Consider the following 18,781-nt stretch of genomic DNA (forward strand, 5'->3'; position numbering starts at 1 on the left):
TGGTTGGAGCACTTAATTCTTTACCATTTGAGGTACTTGTTGATAGGAATGTAGTTATTACCATTCTTTATTCCTGTTTTTGATACATATCTTTTTCTTCTTAAAGAAGTCGCTCCAACATTTCTTGTAATACTGGCTTGGTGTTGATAAATTCCTTTAGCTTATTTTTGTCTGGGAAGCTCTTTATCTGTCCTTTGGCTCTAAATGATAGCTTTGCTGAATAAAGTATTCTTGGTTGTAGACCCTGGGTTTTCATCACATTGAATATTTTGTGCCAAGCCCTTCTGTCCTGCACAGTTTCTTTTGAGAAATCAGCTGCCAGTCTTATGGGTGCTCCTTTGTAGGTAACTAACTGCTTTTCTCTACTGCTTTTAAGATTCTCTTTGTATTTAACCTTTGACATTTTAATTATAATGTGTCTTAATGTGGGCCTCTTTGGGTTCGTCTTGTCTGGGGACTCTCTGAGCTTCCTGGGGTTGTATGTCTATTTCCTTCACCAGGTTAGGGAAGTTTTCCATCATTATTTCTTCAAATAGCTTGTCAACATCTTGTTTTCCTTCAGGTACCCCTGACATGGATATTTTTACATTTAATTGTGTCACATAGGCTCCTTAAATTATTATTATAGTCTTCTCTCTTTTTGCCATTTTGATCAAGTGTCCTTGGCTTCTTCCCCATCCTTTCTATGGGTGGTTTGATCCTCTTCTTTATCTACTCTGTTTATTTCCACTAATATACTCTTCATCTCAGATAATGTGTTCTTCATTTCTGACTGGTTCTCTTTTGTAGTTTCTATTTCCATTTTTGTTTTTTATCTCTTTGTTAAAGTTCTCACTGAATTCATCTACACTTCCCCTAAGTTCACTGAGCATCTTATAATCAGTGTTTTGAATTCTGCATCTGTTAAATTGCTTGACTCCATTATTCCTGGATCTCTGTTCTGTTCTCTCATATGGTTTCTGCTTCTTTGTCTTCCCATTTTGGCTGCCTTCTGTGTCCATTTCTATGTACTAAGCAAAGCTCCTAAGTCTCCCGGTCTTATTAGTGTGGCTTTGTGTAGTAGGTGTCCAGTGGCATAGTCCTGAGAGGGGCTCAGCTGCAGGCCAAGTTTAGCCCCAGACTGTGCCCATCTGGGGCTACCTGTTAAGATTCAGCAAGCTATCTACAGATGCTGTGCTTATAGTTGCCTCAAGAAAACACACCAGAAACTGAGGCCAGCTGCCACCAGTGACCTATGTAAGAATAACCAACCATTCTTTAAGAGAAATGCAGCTCAGAAGGAGAGATTATAGTTAACTATCTTGAGACTCATTTGCTCACTTACGATTACTTATCACAAAAGAACATGTGTTATTATTTCTCTGGGTTTGCTAAGATTAACCACCATTTATCTTGCTCACCCACATAATAAATTTCCAGATTACTTCTTGATTTCACTTCTTATTGGGGGCTCTTTTGATCTTTTACAAAGAACTGAAGAACAAATGGGATATCTGGGAGAAATTTAAAAAGCAAGCATATTATTTATTCTACCTTTCAAATATTTCAGGGAAGCCAAATAGCTCCAGTTGATGAAGGAAAGCTCTTTACTACAGATCTGCCAACTTAAATGTAAAAAAGAATGATACCATTAGAAAAATCACAATTTGCAATTCCTAATAAAATAATTCAGGCAAGGATCACTAATAAGGACAAAACATTATGTGAAAAATTGACAGAGAACAGTATATTCACATGATGTCAAAGTATCATCTCAGATTTGCTGTCAGGCAAAAAGAAAACTGTGACTTCACAATAGAGGACCTGATTATTACCACCTGAACACAATGATCAACCACAGCATCAGTAACAGAGAAACAATCAGAAATTATGTACGATATTAAGTAACCAACATTGCCAAAAATTTTTAACCTGAATCTAACAAGTTTTTAACAGGAGACAAAGGAACAACTTAAACAACACCATGAAGAAATAATAAGACAAATCTGGAGTGTAGGATTTCTGCAGCATAGTTGGCTTGACTTCAATAAGTCTGGGGTCATGGGGGAAGAAAAAGGTGGGTAAAATTATTCTACATTACATGAGATTTAAGAGGCATAAAAATCAAATGCAATGTATAGTCCCTTATTGGATCTTGGTTTGAAAAAAAGATGTAAGGCACATTTTTAAGACAATTAGAGAATTGTTACTGATTTTGTTAGGTGTGATAATAATGGTGGTGTGGCTATATAGGACAGTGTTTCTATCGTTTTTTAAGAGATGTATATTGAAGCATTTAGGGTAAAATATCATGATGTCTATAATTTACTTTAAAATACATTAAGCAAATAAGGCAAAATGTTAATAATGCTTAGATGTAGGTGATGGGTATATCGGTATTATTTGTACTATAATTTTATATATAGTTGAAATTATTCACAATAGTTTATTTAAAAAAAAAGAAAAAACAAGTATACCAGCAACGTGATACTAATCCAAGGTAAAACTCCACCAGACATCAACAAGGCTTAGAAGATTACTTATGAACATCTTCCAAATCACAGGATTAAAAAATATATTTAAATATATATTTATAAATATATGAATTTATATATAATATATATTATATATATTCAGCTACCTACACCAGTCCTTTCTTTTCAGATTTCTTACCTGGTGCAGGCAGCTGAATAATGGGTAAAAACTCACAGGCTATTCAGATTATCTGATTTAGCTGCTATTTGAGAAGACAAGACACTGTTATCTACATCAGATATCATAAACTCACATGCCTACAGGGGTCAGGCAGGTAAAAGAACACTGGATATGAAATGCATTTGCATATACTGCGCACGAATGGTTTGGGCAATGGAATTATCAATCTACGCTGAGCAGCTGCAACTTTGTTTCAGCTTTTTGGAGAGATCAGAGGAGTCATGTAGGCCCAGAAATAATGTTCTGAATTTTAAGACAACTAAAATCCATATATTTCGTGAAATCTCCAGATTTTAAAACAGATTTACATTTTTGGAAAATATTCTATGGGCCAAATGAAACACACATAGGCCCACAAGCCACTGGTTTTCAACTTCTGAGTCTGACAATCCAGGTATGACTCATGTGACTGACTAGTATAGCACTAGGCCTGAGTGAACTATGCTGGGTCTGGTGTAGTGCTGGAGGAGACCAGACATTTAAAATGCATTTCAATGTTATGATGTTCCTCTTGGGAGGTCTGTGGACTCCCCAAGAAAAAAGGTATCAAGCAAGGTCTTAACTCCAGAGAAACAGAAGGTACTAAAACTTAGTGAATTTTGGCTTCATTATGCTGATGTCTCCCATAACTGGCTGAAGGACTATCTTCTCCTTTAACAAAACACTAGATGATGAAGGAAACAGTTTTTTATTTGCTAAGTAACTTTGGTAGAGTCACTCCATTGCTTGGAATTATGTTGAGTTGTATCCACTCTCACATAAGGTTTCACTTACCAAAACGTCTTTCTTAATTTTTATCATTTATCCACGTCATCTTCTATGTCCAAACAAGCTGACATTTTTAGGGCCTGTATTTCAAGGTAGTAGCCAAATAAAAATTCTAAAAAACAAAAAACAAAGAAAAGAAAAATAAAGTTACACTATTATATAGAAATCACAAGTAATCTGTTTTTGCAACAGAAGTTAATGCAAATATCTCAACAAGTCGACTTAGACATCTTCAGACAATGTTAAACTAGGGTTTTCTTTAAGTCCACAAAGAACAGTTTTTTTCCTGAGATCTTAAATCACTCATCAACAAGCATTCAAAGAGTACAGAAGCAAAACTCAGGGACATATACCAGTTTCACTTAAGAATCATGAAACTGAGACCTTAGGCCTTAGAGCCCTCCCTATACCTTCATTTCTAAATTTGTCAAATAAAAATAAATTAACGTCATGTCACACTGTTTGCAGATACTTGGTGCCAAAACCAAAATATTCTGTATATACACTAAATATAAGATGCAGTTCTTCTAACAGAATTTCAAAATTCACTTTTAAATTTCATAAAATATAGATTTGTTTTTTCTTATTTTACCTATAATATCTACACATTCTATTTTTTCCTTAAAAGTTTAAGTTCTAAAGTATTATTTATTATACACACAAAAATTATGCATGGAAATGCATAATTTTGACATGTTTCAGAAAAAATTTCCCACTTAATAAGATAATATTCATCTACAATGTCTTTATTTGGCTTTTAGGTTTTACATTACTGCCAAATATTGATTTTTATAATCTCAAAATTTTACCTGAATATATAGGTATTAATAAATAATTATTAGAGAAAAAACTACCCCTTAATTATTTTTTAATTCAAGAGAAAGGTATTTTTAAGTCTCCATGGAACATTAATAAAAATTAACCTTTAGGAGAGTCCATAAAGGAAATATCAGTAAGTCCAAAAAGTAACAATGGGATAGTCAAATACTCTGATGACCATGTACTGAAATTATAAATTTTAAATAAAGTAAAAAATTAAAGGACTTTCTACTTTAAAACAACAAAACCCTTGGACTTGGGTTAAAAAAGAAATAAAATTGTAAAATTTCTAAAAAACAATAAGGAAAATACTATATATTGGAACTTAAAGAACAGTCAAGTAAAGAAAATTCACAGCAATAAATATAAAGGAGGGGGAAGGGGAGTAAAGGGGGAAGGAAGAGGAGAAGAAGAAAAAAAAATAATGAGTTAAATATCTAACTCAAAAGGTTAGGGAAAAAAACAATAATGTGAACTGTAAGAAAGCAAAATGAAGGAATTAATATAGAAAAAAGCAGAAATTAATCAGAAAACAGAAAACAGCAGAACTAGTAAATAAATCTAAATTTCGTACATTGAGGGGAAAAATCGGTAAAACAGTTAAACCACTAGTTAATCTAGTAAGTAAAAAGGGAGAAAGTCCAAATATATAAAATAAGAAATAAGAAGAAAACAGCAACAGAAACTATTTTGCTCAGGCTTTTGCTCAGTCTATGTAAATATGCTAATGCCCCAAATGCACCACATACAGAATTAATGGAAACGATATTAACCTTGTAGAGAGCAGGTAAGTCTAATGATCTGAAACTGTTCCAGAGGATACAAAAAGAAAGGAAACTTCCCAATTCTTCTTATGAAGCAAATATAACATGAGTATCGAAAGCTGATTGAGGGTGGATCACTTTGTAACTTATATATTTTTAAAAAGCTGATACAAACTGCATCAGGCAGAAAGCTACAGATCAATCTTTCCTATATTGCTCTTACATTGATGTAAAATTATAAATCAAACTTTAAAGAGAACAAAATAGTACATTAAAAGATTAATAATACATCATGATCAAGTGGAGTTTGTTCTAGGAATGTAAGGAAGGCTCAGTATGAAGAAACTAAGGGCAAAATCCTACAATCATCATCACAAGTATTAAAAAGTCATTTGATAAAATTCAACAACACTTCTTGATTTAAAAAAAAAAACCCTCAAATAAATAGGAATACACGAACACTTCCTTAACATAACAAAATATATCTTTTCAGCTCAAAAATCAGCAGATTGCTTAACAGGGAAAGACTAAAGGCATTTGTTATCTAAAGTTGAGAAGAAGATGGATATCCATGATGTATTACTGAACACAGTAGAGGTATAAAGTCAGTAAAATTAAAGAAGAGTAATAAAGGTATAAAAATTGGAAGGATATAAAACTACCACTATTTGCAGATGACATAATTGTATTCTTGAAAATCTTAGAACATTAACCAAGAAAACAGAAAAAAATAAGAAAATCCACAGAACAAATCCACAGAGTAATCTGACATCATGCTGCCTAATATCAAATTATGCTACAAGGCCTGTGTAATCAAAACAGAATGGTACTGGCATAAACACAGACATATAGGTTAGTAGAAAAGAACAGAAAACTCAGAAATAAACCCAAGTCTATACAGTTATTTAATCTATGACAAAGGAGGCAAGAATGTACAAGAATGGGGTAAAGATAGTTTCTTCAATAAATTATGTTAGGAAAACTGGACAGATTCATGCAAAAAAAAAAAAAATGAAACTTGACCACCTTCCTACACAACATAGCAGAATAAACTCAAAAGGGATTAAAGGCTTAAATGTAAGACCCAAAACCATAAAACTCCTAGAAGAAAACATAGGCAGTGAACTCTATGACAATTCTCTTAGTAATATTTTTTCTGATACATATCCCCAGGCAAGGGAAGTAAAAGAAAAAATAGACAAATGGGACTACATCAAACTAAAAAGTTTTTGCACAGCAAAGGAAACTATCAACAAAACAAAAAGACGACCCATTGAATGGGAGAAGGTATTCACCAATGACACATCTGATAAGGGGTTAAATTTCAAACTTTATAAAGAACTCACACAACTCACCACCAAAAAAAAAAAAAAAAAAAAAAAAAAATCCAAATAAAAAATGGGCAGAGGACCCGAATAGAAATTTTTCCAAAGAGGACACGCAGATGACTAATAGACATATAAAAAAATGCTTAACCTCACTAATCCTTAGGAAAATACAAATTAAAACCATAATGAGGTATCACCTCACATCTGTCATCAATAAATCAACAAACAACAAGTGTAGGTGAGGATGTGGAGGAAAGGGAACCCTCATGCACTGTTGGTGGGATTGTAAATTGGTGCAGCCATTATAGGTTCCTCTAAAAAATTAAAAACAGAACTACCACATGACCCAGAAATTGCACTCTTGGGTATTTATCTGAAAAAAATCCAAAACACTTATTTAAAAAGATATATGCACCCCTATGTTCACTGCAGCGCTATTTACAATAACCAAGATATGGAAGCAACCTAAGTACCCATCAATAAACGAATGGATAAAGAAGATGTGGTATATATTCACAATGGAATATTACTTGGTCATCAAAAATGAAATCTTATCATTTGCAATGATATGGATGGACTTGGAAGTTATTATGCTAAGTGAAATAAGTCAGAGAAAGTTAAATACTATATAATCTCACTTATATGTGGAGTCTGAAGAACAAAATAAACAAACAAAACAGAAACAGACTCAAAGTGAAAACTAACTCATGGTTGCCAGATGGAAGGGGCTGGAGAACTGATTGAAAAAGGTGAAGAGATTAAGAAGTACAAACTGGCAGTTACAAAATAATCACGGGGATGTGAAGTACAGCATAGGGAATACAGTAAATATAGTGCCAGGTGGGTACTAGACTAATAGGGAAGGAAGATCACTTTGTAAATTACATAAATGTCTAACCACTATGCTGTACGCCTAAAACTAATATAAAGTAATACTGAATGTCAACTGTAATTAAAAAATAAAAAAGAAAATAAAAAAGAATATTCACCAAAGTAGCATGATATAAAACTAATATGCAGAAAACAATAGCTTTTATTACATATGCAAAAGATCACCAGTAGATGAAAAAAAATCTCATTTATAATAGCAAAAACGATTATTTAGGAATGAACTAAAAAGACATGTAAAACTGCAAGAAGAAAATTTAAAAACACTAATGAAGGAATCAAATACAAAAAAGACCTGAACGAAGAGAATGACACATAAAATTCTTGGATAAAAAGATTCATAAATATCAATTCTCCCTAATTTATAATTTAACAAACCTAATAAAAATGCCAACTTCTTTTTTAAATAGATAAGCCGACTCTAAAATTCATATAGAAATAAGGGTCATGAAAACTCTGAATAATCGGAATAGTGAAAGGAATGTATCATAACAGATATCAAAACATAAAGTCTCAAAAATTAAAACTATGTAATACTGGAATATAAATAGATGGGAGACCAATGGAACAGACAAGAAATTCCAAAATTTTATCAATTTGCATATGGAATTTTAATATCTCATAAAGGTAGAAAAATAAATTTTTCACTAAATGAAACTAGGCAGCCATATAGAAAAAAAAATTAGAGCTATATGTCACATCGAGATAACTCCAAATGGATCCCAAACTTCAATGTAACAAATGAAAACACTAAAAGTATTAGAAGAAAGCACAGAAGAAATTTTGATAACTTTCAAGTGGGAAAGGTTTTTCTAACTACAAATCAAAATCTAAAACTATAAAAGATTGATAAATTCAAATACATAAAAAACAAATTCTGCAAGGAAAAAAACCTCATAAGTTAAAAAAAAGACAAATATTTGCAATCATATCACTGATAAAAGAGCAAATCTCTCATATATAAACATTATAGAAAAAAGCATACTGTATTTACAGTTATGGTATGTATATATGTATGCACATATAGACACATAAAACAATTTGGATAAATTATTGTGTCCAAAAATGGACACAAGATATGATCAGAAAATTCAGAGAAAAAGAAATAGAAATGAACTTCAAACATGTGAAAAGATGTTCAAACCTCATACCTAAGAAGAAAAAATAAGATTTTTTACTCATCAGATTAGCACAAATCCAAAAATTTGATGATGCATTGGCTTGGCAAGGTGATGGGAAAATAGGTACTCTCATTCATTGCTAGTGGTAGTGAAAATTGGTGGAACATCAGCATTTATTTAATATCTATCAAAATTAAAATTATATCTACCATTAACCCAGCAATCTCACTCTAGTTAGTGATTTTTACAGACACATCTGACCCCACACAAGATGACATATATACAAAGTTTTTCACTAAAACATTGTTTGTAATAGCAAGATAGGAAACTACCCAGATATCCATCAACAAAAACTGATTACAGTATATCTAATACAAATGAAATGCAGTGAGAATGAGGATGCTCTCTATATACTGATATGAAAAGATCTCTAAGATAAGATACACTGCTCAAAGAGGAAAAAAAAAACAAGGAGTAAAATACTGACTACAGTATGCTTTTTATGAGAAAAGAGGATAAAAAATATTTTATATACACTAGTATTAAAGTACTCTAGAAGGATATACAAGAAACCAATAACAATAGTTATCTTCAAGGTAAAGTTAAAAAATCATGTTGTACCAGAAGCAAAGAAGTACTCAGACCAATGAGGAGCCATCACAAAGACACAGGAGCCAGTTTTAAGGGGTTCCCACTGGCAAATTTGAGACAATTTGAGTATAAAAAAGAACAATGATAAACTGATTATAATATCACGAATAGAGAAGAGCCCTAATCCACAGTAATAGCTTAAAGAAAGAGTAAAAGAAGCCTATCATCTGCCACCATTGGAGATAACTAATACATCAACTCCTTATTCTGAAGATTGAGAATTAAGGAGAAATAATTAAGCGATTTACTTTGCCTTTTGAGAAGTGTTCATCCTCAGTAGAGAGGGAAAGCTCTCCTTTACAGAAGAATGCCAGTTAATAAGTGTAGAAGGAAAGGAAGAATTTTTAAAATCACCATTTTGCAATCTCCAATGAAATAAATGATTCAGGCAGCCATAAAAAATAATGAAATCTTATCATTTTTGACAACATGGATGGACCTGGAAGGTATTATGCTAAGTGAAATAAGTCAGAGGAAGACAAATACCATATGATCTCACTTATATGTGGAATCTAAAGGACAAAATAAACAAACAGAACAGAAACAGGCTCAGACATGCAGAGAACCACCTGATGGTTGCCAGACAGAAGCGTTTTTTTGGGGGTGTGGGGCAAAAAAAGGTGAATGGATTAAGAGGTACAAATTGGTAGTTACAAAATAGTCACGGGGATGTAAAGCAAAGCATAGAGAATATAGTCAATAATATGGTAATAACTATATATAGCGCCAGATGAGTATTAGTCAGAGGATCACTTCGTAAATTATACAAATGTCTAACAACTATGCTGTACACATGAAATTAATATAATACTGACTGTCAACTGTAACTGAAAAAAAAATTTTAAGAGGAAAGGTGAAGGGGAATAAGTTTCAAACTTCCAGGTACAAAACAAGTGATGGAGATGTAATGTACAGTACGGGGAAAATAGTCAATAATACTGTAAGTTATATAGTGTCAGATGGTGATCACTTCTTTAGGTACATATACAATGGTGTATATCTGAAACTAGTATATTGTATGTTAGCTATATTTTAATAAAAATCTTTTCAATTTTTTCACTCAAAGAAAGAAAGAAAAGAAATTATTCCAGCAAGGATGATCAAAAGATGCTAAATATCATTTGGTGAAACAGTTGGGGAACAGAAGATTCCCAAGGTGCCAGAAGATTATTCCACAGATTACTTCCTAACTGCAAAGGGGAAAATGAGTACCTTTACAATGGAGAGATCTGACAGTCACCAGCTGAACTAAGTGATCAAACCCAGAAGCAATTAGAGTCAGACCTTTCTTTTATGCCTCCTGATATAATGTAACCTGAAGTACAAGGCATCATCTATGATGTATTATTACCAAAAATGCCTAACTTAGGTCTAAATTAAGACTTTGAACCTAATTTCTCCTTTATAGGAAATTCAGGAGATAGAATAACAAGAAAAATTACATACAGAAATTCTTACAAGAAAAAATTACATGAAGTAATCAATTACAAGAAGAAATACTCAGATCTAGAACTTGAAACATGCTACAATAAAGCTAATTTGGTCTCTTCAAAACCCAAAATCTTTGGGGAATAATTAGAAGGAGGACACAGTTCTAGATACAGGAGACAGAAGAGACATTACAACCAAATGCAATACATGAACGTTGCTCAACCTGCTTTGAAGAAAATAGCCATAAAATAATGTTTAGATATTTGGGGAAAACTGAATGTGAAATGAGTAACAAAAGATATTAGGGCACTTAAATTTTTTTTCTTGAGTGTGGTAATGTTATTTGTGATTATACAGAGAGTATTCTTATTCTTAGGAGATACATGCTGAAGCATTTAAAGCAGTGTCATAATGTCTGCAACTGATTTTCAAAGTATTCAGCAAAGATAGGCAGATAGAAAGAGGATGCAAATATAGCAAAATATCACTATTATTCAACTTTTCTGTGTGTTTGAAATTTTCATATTAAAAAGTTGAGGGTGTGTAAATAAGGCCCACCGGGCTGAGGGTGGGATCAAGACTTTTCAATGTATATCTTTTTTATGTTTTGATTTTTGAACCATGTGAATGTATTATCTATTGAAAACAAAAGCCAGCTACCTACCATTCTCTTAAACCCTTAGCAGCAATTATATTTTATTCTTACCACATATCAGACATGCAACAACAAAAATATCCTCTTTCTATTTCCTTGTTTTAAGGGAAGCTCTTCTGACCACATTTCTCCTGTGAGTCACTTAACAGTAAAGTAAGAACCTGGACCACATCATTACTAGGTCCTGAGCCACTGCAACCACCTCCAACACTATTCCCTTAGGCCAGTCTCCCACACTTGTTCCCCAACCCTACCCCACCCCACCCCCTTATCTTCAGGCTCTATTGTTCACACACTCTGTTCCTCCCTACCTACTGTCCTCTCATCCCACAGCTGGTTCCTTCAACAATGCTATCAGTGTCCTGGCCTCCCTTGCTCACCTATTCTTCAGTCACACAAAGTCCACCAACTGCCTCTCCCTCACCCAAACTAACTTGAAATTTAAGAGCTAGAAAGAAATTTACAGAATAATCAGTCAAACTCCCCCACTCTCAAAGAAAACAATGAAATCTAGACAGTGGTATTGTGATTTGACTGAATTTACAGGCTAAGATTGTGGCAGCATCAGGACTAGGGATCCTGGTCTTTCAATTTCAAGTTCAGTGCTTCTTCCACCACATACCAAACTGTCTTCTCATCTGGGTGACTCTACCTACTCATACACAGTGCATCATTAGCAGAAATATCAGAACCAAGTGATCCAATCTATTTTACGTCAATACTCACTAATTAGAACTGCCTTAACTATTCCAAAATGGCTGAAGTAAGAATACCTGCGATTAAATGAGTATATTCTTTAAAAGAACTTCAGAAGCTCTCAATCTTGGTTACACATTATAATTATTTGGGGAAACTTAAAAATAATAATGCCTGAGTCATACTAGGTCTGCACTGTGGACTGAGCTTTAGGTATCTAAAACACAATCCAGGTAATGCTGACATGCAGCCCAAATTTAGAACCATACTTTTCATACACTGTTTTATACATTGCTCTTTAAAAACTTTGTTTCTTTAATTTTTTTTTTTGCTTTTAACATAGTAATATAAGACCGTATTGTTTGTGAGAAAAATCAAACAAAACAGAATCTAAAAGTAAACTACATCACCCTGAATTCTATCTTGATCTTTTCTATGTCTGTGGCCTTGGAGTCTCTTATGCTTTCTTAGCTTCCATGTTGTCATTTAGAAAATGAGGGGCTAACATACTTTCCAGACCTAGGGACACCATGACTATTTAAACCTTGGCCATTTTATTTCAGTGTTATCGTATTTCCCTGAGAAACTGGAAATCATTTGGTGCAAGATGTTTAACTCTTCCTTTGTAGCTGTTCTCCACACTCTTCTCTCATCTTCCTCCTTCCAAAAAGTTAACCCCAAGCTAGAAGTGAAAATGGAGACCACCTAACAATGCCTGGTTCATCTCTATCATTGCCTCTACTCTAATTTTTTCATTAACATACATATGGAAACAATGAGTCAAAGTTATTAAGGCACTGGAAACTAGGACTGCTGTTCAAAGTACTGTTGGGTTCAAAGAACTGTTGAACTCAAAATGACTTTTCTGTCAAAGAGCAGGAATGGGATCAAGATGCAACAATAGAACCAGGCAGAAAGATAGAAGATTTTTAACTAACCTCCAAAGTGTGGTTCTGTCTCCTCCAACTACATGCTCCAAGGCGGTGATGGTGAGGTACACCAACCTACCACAAGAGACCCATTTAGAATGGTCACCGCTCTTACATGCCCATAGCCTTCCTTATCTACTTCAGATTCTATAACATACAAGTAGTACATACATCCTCGGATCTGAAGATGGACACAGGAAGGGCTGAGAGAACAAAAGCCCTGGGAGCATTACTTTGAGAAACTGTTATTTATAGCCCAGTCTTCAAACAATCAGAGAACAAATTCTCTTTTCCAAAGTCAAATTAACAGCCCAGAGGAGTAGATTTCCTCCCCTCAATCAGCAGAAGGCACATGAATGAATGCTAGACACTAAGAAGTATTAAGAAACTATGTGCATCAATTAGTTCTTTAGCTTAACATCTGAAAGGAGAATTCATACAGCTACCAGGTAGTCAGTGAGGGAACCTATCTACACTATTTATTTGGCAACTGCTAGACCTGTATACCCCTCTCCATATTCAAGAAGGAACAACTGAGGGGATGGATTAAAAAACATTCCACAACACAAAAGAGAAACTCTGTATTTGTAATTCAGACAATAAATCAAATACAGTACTCTGATCAAATTTGATAAAACACATATGATATCGAAGTTCACAAGTAGAAAAAAAAAATTAGTTGAAATGCGAGTAGAAATGAGAGAAAGGAAAAAGAAAAGGAAAAATAAGTAAACATGTCCAAGCAGAATTAAAATCTTTACTAGTAAAGATAAAGAGCAGAATACTTAATTAGAAAATGTGGGGATGATAAATTTGAGGAACTCTTCAAGAATAAAGAGGGTAAGGACAAAGTAATGAAAACTATGAGACCGATAAGGAGAGAAGAAATAAACTTCAATTAATTGTTATCCCTGAAACAAATGGACAGAAACAATAATCAAAGATTTTTAAAAAGGGAAATGAAAATTTTCCTGAGTCAAAGAATATCCTGCATCTCTAGCTCAAAAGAACTCACAAAATACCAGGTAAAATTACTAAAGAGACAGTGATGACTAGATTTTTTTCTGGTAAAACTTTTAGATTTCAAGGATAAAGAAAATGTCCCACAATCACACAGGAGGAAAAAAAAGTCACACACAGGGGACCAGAAATCAGGCTGGCCTCAGATTTCTGCTTTTGCAAGATCAGAAGACAATGGCAACATAGTAAAGAATCAGGAATGGAAAATAATGAGACCTAATAATTCTGTCCCCTCCCTGGCCAAGTTATCATTCAGTGTGAAATCAACATAAAGATACTTTCAGGTGAAAGTATACTAATCAAGTACTTTTTCTAAATATATCTGAATAATTAACCAAAAACAAAGACCTTAAGACTAGAGATTAAATCAGTTAAACATAGGGCTAAGTTTAAATAATCATCAAATACTATTTTAAAAAAATAATTTTTGAAAAGACCTATAAGGTATAAAATAAAGATGAACTATTAATCATCATCTTCATCTGAGTTCTATGAACAATTTTGCTAATATGCTGTGTCATTAATTTAATGGGTTAAACACCCTTATTAAAGGATAAAGAGTTTTAGACTAGGTCAAGGAGCATTAGTTTATTTTAGATATACAATAGGAACCATACAATAAGTAGTCTTTTATGACTGGCTTCTTTCACATAGCATAATTTTTTCAAGGTGTTGTAGCAAGTAACAGTACTTCACTTTTTAAATTACCAATAATATTTCTGTATAGAAATACCACATTTATTTACCCATAGATATTTGGGTTGTTTCTACTTTTCACTATTACAAATAATCCTGCTAGGAATATCTGTGTACGTGTTTTTATGTGAATGTATGTTTTCATTCCTGTGGGGTACATATATACACATATGCATACACCTAGTAGTGAAAATGCTAGGTCATATATCATCTCTATGTTTAACCTTTTGAGGAATTGCCAGATTGTTTTCCAAAGCAGTTATATCATTCTACATTCTCAACAACACTTATTATTATCTTTCTCATTATAGCCATTCTAGTGGGTATGCAGTGGATCTCACTGTGGTTTTGACTTCCCTGAAAGCTAATAGTGTTGAGCATATTTTCAAGTTTACTGGCTACTGGCATAATTTCTTTGTAGAAATACCTATTCAAATCCTTTGCCAATTTTTTAATTGGAATATTTCTCTTTATTATTGAGTTGTAAGAGTTCTTGATATATTTTAGATACAAATCCCTTATCAGCTATATGATTTGCAAATACTGTCTTCCGTTTTGCTGGTTGCTGTGGGTGATTTTTCTTTTTATTTAGTTCTCTTCTGATTGTTCATTAATGAATGTTGTATCATGTTTCTTTGTGCAGGGGATGATTTTGTTTTATAGTTAGGGACAAATTGGATGACTACCTAGAAGAATTTTTATTAAATTCTCACCTCATAATTTTCTTAGTCTGTTCGAGCTGCTATAACAAAATACCACAAACTGGGTGGCTTATAAACAACAGAAATTTATTTCTTACTCTTCTGGAGGCTGAGAAGTCCAAGATCATTATGCCAGCATGGTCAGGTTCCAGTGAAAACCTTCTTTCAGGATACCGACTGTCAAATTCTCAATGTGTCTTCACATGGTGGTAGGAGTTAGGGATCTCTGTGGTTTCTCTTATAAGAGCTCTGTGGTTTCTTTTATAAGAGCACTAATCGCATTCATGAAGGTTCTAACCTCATGGCTTAGTCATCTCCCAAAAGGCCCATCTCTTAGTACCATCCATCTCATTGAGCAGTAGGATCTTAATATATGAATTTGGGGGTGAGGGGTGTGTTCAGACCACAGCAACAATGTATACTAAAAAAATTCTAGCTAAAGTTAAATGCATTCTTTAAAATTAAGGAAAACATTAACATTCCAACAGAAAAATCGACCCCCAAAATGGACAATTTATAAAATCAGAAATAAAAATCATTAATAAAGTTTGTTACATTGCATAAGTAATCCAAGAAAAGCAAAATGAAATATACCTTCCTTTCAACATCGAATTGCAAAGAATTTTAAAATAAAATCATTGTGGTAAATGTACAATGAAATAGATTAACATTCATATTTTGTTTCAAAATGTTCATTCTCCTTAACATCTTTACTATAAACTTAACATCTAGGAATCTAACTTAATGAAATAAAGATGTGGTTAAAGATTTATATTCAGATGTTCACCAAAATATTATTAATAGTGAAAAATTTTGTGGGCAGTGAACACACAATGATATATATATATATATATACATATATATATATGCCTTACTGTTGAATTGTACACTGACACTAGATTTCATTAACTATCACCATAATAAAAATAAATAAATTTTTAAAAATAGTGAAAAACTGGCAGCTAGCTCATAGTTCAACAAAAAATGGTTTAAACAATGCATGAAATATACTCAACTACTGCCTCTCCATTAAAATTCACGTTTTCAGAAATATTTAACATCACAGGAAATGTTCATTTCTTAAAATATAAAAAGTATATAAACTGCATTCATCATCTCAATTTTCTTAATTGTGTATGTTTATACACACATAGGGAAAGAGACAAAGGAAACTCAGTAATAAGAGAAACCACCCAATAAAAAATAGGCAAAAGTTGGGGTGGCAGTATAGTGTAGTGGTTAGCACATCTACTTTACACCCAGAATGTCCTGGGTTTGCACTTCAGGTGGAGCCACAGACCATCCCCCGGTGTGCCAGCCCCCCCACCCCCCCCGACACACACACCGTGCGCCAGGCCAGGGGTGCACGCTGTGAGCGTGTGGGAGGAGATGCCTCGCCTTCAGAGATCCAGTTCTTAAGGGGAAACGGCAACATCCATAGGGGTGGAAATGGGGGCAGGGATTAAAGAAGGGGAAAATAAAAGGGCAAAAGATTTTTTTTGAGGGGGGCAAAAATTTGAACACTTTACAATAAGCACATGAAAAGATACTCAAAATCATCGGTCATCAGAAAATGCAAACTGAAATCACAAAGAAAGGTATCCAAATTGGAAAGGAAAATTATTTGCCGGTGAAATGATACTATGTAGAGAGAACTCTAAGTATTCTACCAAAACAACTATTAGAATTAATAAATGAATTCAATAAAGTAGCAGGATACAAAATTAATATTCAGAAATTGGTTGCATTTTTATACACCAATAACAAACTATCAGAAAGAGAAATTAAGGAAAAATCCCATTTCCAATTGCATCGAAAAGAATAAAACACCCAAGAATAAATTTAACCAAAGAGGTAAAACACCTGTACTTGGAAAACTATAAGATATTGAAGAAAGAAACTGAAGAAGATATAAATAAATGGAAGGATATACTGTGTTCATGGACAGGAAAAATGAACATGGTTAAAATGTCCATACTACACGAAGCAATCTGCAGATTCAATTCAATCCTTATCAAAATACTAATAGCATTTTCCATAGAACTAAAATAAACAATCCTAAAACTTATATGGAACCACAAAAGACCTTGAATACCCAAAGCCCTCTTGAGAAAGAACAACAAAATTAGAGGTATTATGCTATCTAATTTCAAACTAAACTACAAGACTATAGTAATCAAAACAGCATAATACTGGCATGAAAACAGGTACATAGATCAATAGAAAAGGAATAGAGAACCCAGAAACAAACCCATACCAATATGGTCAATTAATCTTTGACAAAGGAGGCAAATATATACAATTAGGGGTAAAGACAGTCTCTTCAATAAATGGTGTTGGGAAAACTGGACAGATACAACAAAAAAAGAAACTAGACCATTTTCTTATACCATATACAAGAATAAACTCAAAATAGATTAAAGACAATGTAGTACCTGAAACCATAAAACTAGAAGAAAACAACCCACTGAATGGGAGAAGATATTTGCCGATGATACATCTGATGAGGGGTTAATATCTAAAATCTAAAAGGAGCTCATACAACTCAACATCAAAAAAATCCGATTAAAAAATGGGCAGAGCATTTGTGACAATCCGGATGGACCTCGAGATAATCATGCTAAGTGAAATAAGCCAGATTGAAAAAGTTGAAAATCAAATTATCACTTAATTGTAGGATATAAATCTAAAAGCAACAAATGAACAGGACAAACAGAGACTCAGGGACATGGACAAGGGACTAGTGGTTACCAGAGGGTAGGGGTGGGGGAGGGGAAGAGGTAGACAGGGTAAAGAGGGTCAAATATAGGAGAGAAAGGGGTGGGTGAAATGGGTAAAGGGGATCAAATATATGGTAGCTGAAGGAAACTGGACTCTGGGTGGTAATCACACAATAGAATATATAGATGTCAAATTATAATGCACACTTGAAAATTATATAATTGTATTAACCAATGTTACCCCAATAAACAAACAAACAAAGGGGCAGAGGACAGACATTTCTCCAAAGAAGACATGCAGATTACTAACAGACATATGAAAAGATGCTCGACATCACTAATCACTAATACAAATTAAAACCACAATGAGGTTATCACCTCACATCTGTCAGAATGGCTATCACCAATAAATCAACAAACAAGTGTAGGCGAGGATGTGGAGAAAAGAGAACCCTCATGCGTTCTTAGTGGGACTGTAAATTGGTGCAGCCATTATAGAAAACATAATGGAAGTTCCTCAAAAAATTAAAAACAGAACCATCACATGACCCAGCAATTCCACATCTGAGTATTTACCTGAAAAAAATCCAAAACACTAATTTGAAAAGATACATGCACCCCTATGGTTACCACAGCATTATTTACAATAGTCAAGATATGGAAGCAACCTAAGTGTCCACTGATAGGTAATATATAAAGAAGGACAAACCTAGAGGATATTATGCTAAGTGAAATAAGTTAGACAGAGAAAGACAAATGCCATTTAATTTCACTTATATATAGAAATCTAAAAAATAAAATAAATGAATAAACAAAACAGAAACTCATAGATACAGAGAACAAATTGATGGTCACCAAAATGTAGGGGTGGGGGATGGCTGAAAAGCTGAAGGGGTTAAG

At 33.4% G+C, this 18,781-nt stretch overlaps 1 protein-coding gene across 11 annotated transcripts in view; it reads right to left on the minus strand.

The window, feature by feature from the left end:
- NCOA6 (nuclear receptor coactivator 6) overlaps window positions 1–18,781 on the minus strand; it is an 89,969-nt gene that overhangs the window by 51,922 nt on the left and 19,266 nt on the right. For all 11 annotated transcript variants that reach the window (XR_005653043.1, XM_039864129.1, XM_039864128.1 and 8 more), the window contains one exon: window positions 3,469–3,574. The gene's annotated coding sequence lies outside the window, so the exon portion shown is untranslated. The remainder of the gene's footprint in view (window positions 1–3,468; window positions 3,575–18,781) is intronic.

Source organism: Pteropus medius, unplaced genomic scaffold, assembly GCF_902729225.1.
Source record: "Pteropus medius unplaced genomic scaffold, Ma_sr-lr_union100, whole genome shotgun sequence".
Lineage (NCBI taxonomy): Eukaryota > Metazoa > Chordata > Mammalia > Chiroptera > Pteropodidae > Pteropus > Pteropus medius.